Source organism: Cynocephalus volans, chromosome 7 (assembly GCF_027409185.1).
Source record: "Cynocephalus volans isolate mCynVol1 chromosome 7, mCynVol1.pri, whole genome shotgun sequence".
Lineage (NCBI taxonomy): Eukaryota > Metazoa > Chordata > Mammalia > Dermoptera > Cynocephalidae > Cynocephalus > Cynocephalus volans.
The window spans coordinates 154217093-154221341 of record NC_084466.1 but is presented as its reverse complement, the minus strand read 5'-3'; the positions used below and the strand labels follow the sequence as shown (position 1 = coordinate 154221341).

At 40.5% G+C, this 4249-nt stretch overlaps 1 pseudogene; it reads left to right on the top strand.

Annotated features, from left to right (window-relative positions):
• LOC134382647 (large ribosomal subunit protein eL19-like) lies at positions 1-588 on the top strand (annotated as a pseudogene).
• The last annotated feature ends 3661 nt before the right edge of the window (positions 589-4249 follow it).

The window sequence follows — 4249 nt, the reverse complement described above, 5'->3', positions numbered from 1 at the left end:
ATGCTCAGGCTTCAGGAGAGGCGTGCCTCCAGTGTCCTTCACTGTGGCAAAAAGAAGGACTTGTTGGACCCCAATGAGACCAGTGAAATTGCCAGTGTCAACTCCCATCAGCAGATCCGGAAGCTGATCAAAGATGAGCTGATCATCCATCCACAAGCCCATGACTGTCCATTCCTGGGCTCAATCCCAGAAAAATACCTCGGCCCTCCAGAAAGGCCAAGGGATATAGGGATAGGTACGTGAAAGGGCACAGCCAATGCGCGAATGCCAGAGAAGGTAACTTGGATGAGGGGGATGAGGATTCCGTGCTGGCTGCTCAGAAGATACCATGAATCTAAGAAGACGGACCACCACGTGTATCACAGCCTGTACCTGAAGGTGAAGGGGAACATGTTCAAAAACAAGCAGATTCTTACAGAACACATCCACAAGCTGAAGGCAGACCAGGCCAGCCTGAAGCTCCTGGCTGACCGGGCTGAGACCCGCAGGTGTAAGACAAGGAAACACAAGCATCATGAAGAGCACCTCCAGGCCAAGAAGGAGGAGATCGCTAAGACTCTTTCTAGAGAGGAAAAGACCCAGAAATAAAGCTACCCTCCTACTGTTTGTACAAAGTGGTCTCGGCGACTACATAGAGCAACCATGCAAATAAAACAAGCCCTGTATCTTCTAAAAAAAAAAAAAAAATCTGTGGATTAAAACAATAATCAGTGCCTTCTCCAATTTTAAGATTGGCTTTTTCAAGACGCAGTCCTTGCAAAGAGAATTTACCAGAAGATCACAATTTATAGGACTTACCACACTTTTGAAATAAGAATCATCCCAATGGTGGGGAAAATGAGAAATAGCACAAGTATCCAACTTCAAACCAAACTTAAATCAGCGATAAACTTGAAAAAATAATATGATCCTATTGAATGGCTCTCTCACCCAACCTTTCAGGACATGTGATTAGCAGTAGCCTTAGAGCACTTTGTTTTAGAAGCCTGGCATGAGTTCTCTTGAAATGTTAGGGTCAGCACATTGGATGCAGGGTGGGAATGGGGTACAGAAGCAAGCAACAGGGTAGAGGATCAGGGAAAGAAGATGCTGACAGGATTAGGGCTCACTCAGTACTACATTCATCTGACCCTGGGTCCCTGTAATGCTGGAAAGACACAACTTAACATGAGTCTGGACACCCTAGCAAGATGTCAGCACCCTGCCATAAGAACAGACTGAACTGTACAAATACTTTGCAGAACCATATCCTTCCTCTTTCACATTCTTGTGAAAATGTAAATGATTTACAACTCTAGTAGTACAAAACAAACAGCAGGGAAAATTTACACTTCCTTAAAAACACCCAGGGCATTGCTTTAAATCCTATTTATGATGAAAATATTTTCTAAAAACAGGTCATGGGCAAGTTAACCCCTATCCACCATTTCTTAGAGAAGGTGATCAGAAGACTTGCACATCAGCCAGAGTCTCTGGCAGAAATGCACAGCATGCTCCAATGGGAAAATTGAGATTCTTTACAAAGATGTTGGGTGAGGTTGAAGAAAACCAGCAAGGTTGGTGAAATAGCCCTGAGCTGGCAATGACAGAGAGCCATTAGTGAATCCTACAGAGAAAGCAGCTGCTCTCTGGGTGGCCCAGCAGGGAGCAAGCCAGAGTAAAATACCCTGCTTCCCTCCAATCTGTGCCAGGGCCTCCCATTGGCCAAAGCAAACTGGTAACCATAAGGCTTAGAGCTGTTGACACAGTCCCTGTAGGTCTGTCTGCCCCAAGAAGGAACAGAGCAGGTGGGGAATGAATCTGGAAGGACAAGTGGAGGCTCTCCAGCCAACAGAAACTACACTGGAGCAAATGTAGTGGAACAGATATTTCCAGAGCTTTACTTAGAGGACACAAGTGCTGCCATTTTGAATCCCTTTGCTGAAGCAAAGGCTATTCCACCCAAAGACAGTGTATTTTAAAAACATCAGAATTTTCCCTTTTCTACTACAGCATGGTCTTATGCCATAAAAAGAATTATGCTAATGCCATTTAACAATGAAACTCAAAAAAAGAGGGATGTCAGAGGTGGTACAGAAACATTCTAGGGAAATAATGGAGAGTCCTTAAGAAATGACTTCCTAAAGCAATAGGAAAATAGTATAAGTCCGTAAGCAGGTAGATTATCTATCCAGCAGAGTCTCTTCGGAATGAAATGATTTATTACACAAGATAAAATGTGTTGGAACTCAGACTGAATTTAATGCTAGTCATTCTCGTACATTAAACAATTAAACCATATTTCCATAGCTGGGGGATAGGATAGACTTTCTATTATGCTACTTTCTCTTACAGTATAGTTTTGAGTCTGTCTGTGGGATTTCCATCACTGAAATCAGGATTTGAGACAAGGAATCCTATATTATTAAGCAGGAGAGAAATGTGTTACGAAGCCAGGCCTAACTCAGAGATAAATGTATTTTAATAAAGCAGAGAGATTTATGAATGACATCCGGCTTTGAGTCTAACATAATATTCCTGAAAGCTTCTCTGATCATAAGGGGAAACCTCCCACTAATAAAATATTAGCAGTTTAATCACTAGGTCGTGCACAAAGGGTAACTGACATCGTAGTGACCCACAGTCATGGTAACTGAGGCATGACATTTTTCTTGTGTTGCTCTGCTGGCAGACAACGTCTGTTGCCATTAGCAAAAAGAAAATGAATTTTCAAGAGGAAGGCATACAAGAGCTAAGAAAATAGTCCTCTTTTTTTTTTTCCCCACATTAGCTTTCCATCAGAAAGCAACTTGTATTATATAAAAACTTTCTAAGCAGAAACTGTATTGTGAAATGGGTCAACAAAAAAGAAAAGCTTTCTTTGTTGGAAATTATTTTCAACAGAAAAAAAATGTGAGCTGTCCATTTGGAAATGCTTTCTTTAGAGCCCAGAACTGAAACGAATACCATCGCAATCAACCTATTATTATTTTTTTCTCAAATGCATGTTTAAAAAAATTATCTTGTCCTATAAAGCACTCAGCTCTGTACAACTACAGTGAAATGCTCAAGTCATTTGACTGCTTACCTATACAATTCAAAAGCAGATGAAATAGTAGACTGTTGAAGTAACATACGCAAAAATAATAAAGACAACAGAACCTAAATTAATTTCTCATTGGAGTTTTTCATCTGAATTTTAGAAAGCTAGAATGAGAACATTTTTAAATGGAGCTTCTCAAGGTCCTAGGAGTTACGTGTTGCTTTATTTTCCTGAATTTACGGACTACATAAGCTGAAAAAGAAAAATGAAGTCAGTGTTTGTGACAGAAACTGTTAGAGACTCTTCTCAACATCCATTCTTCTTTCCCTCCCTAATAATAGAACATCACTTTCTAACAAAACTATTGTTCAGCTACACACCTTTACCATGTTTCCAATTCTCTATTACAGCTGGGTATGGCCATGTGATTAAGTTCTGGCCCATGATGTATTTATGGTATATACAAGTGAAAATGTTGTGAGGGATTTACAGAAGTTTTCCTTAAAAGGGAAGAAATAGGCCATTCCACCCACCCCATCTTCCTTCCTGGAGTGCAAATGTGATGGCTGGAGCTCCTGCAGCTATTCTGAAACATGAGGTGATTTTGATGATAGTAGAGCAGAGGTCTGGGAGCCTGAAGCTCTGATGGTATCCTGGAGCCATCAGAGAACAGACCATGCCTAGACTGCCTTTCCCCAGACCTCTTATACACGAGAAAGATACATCCATCTTATTTAAGCCACTATTATTTGGGGATTATCTTTTTTAAATAGCCTAATAGAATAATACTCCACTTCCCACTGTGGAAGAATTGCTCCTTCTCTTTCCTCCTCCTGTAGCTTTACAGTTTAATTATTTAACAGCCTACTTTGCTTGTGTGGGAAGAAGCCCTACTGAACATCTGAGAGAATGAGGGGAAAAAAGATTACTGCAGAAAGAGTTTAATCCTCAGGAGATGTCAAAGATAGCTCTCCCAAGTTTCTAAAAATATGGCAATAAATATAGTATCTACTTCAAGGAAAACTGAATTGATAAACATCACAATAAAAAAGGATTCTAACCAGCATATTTTAATTTGATGTTTCCAATGCTCGAAATAACTTACAACAAACTGAATATTAACAGGCAAATTATGACTGAGAAGGCTGTGGTTCTGCACAGTACTCACAAGTCCTTCTGGTTCTGGTGGACGCTTAGGTGGCATTACAAGGAAGAAAACATTTCGTA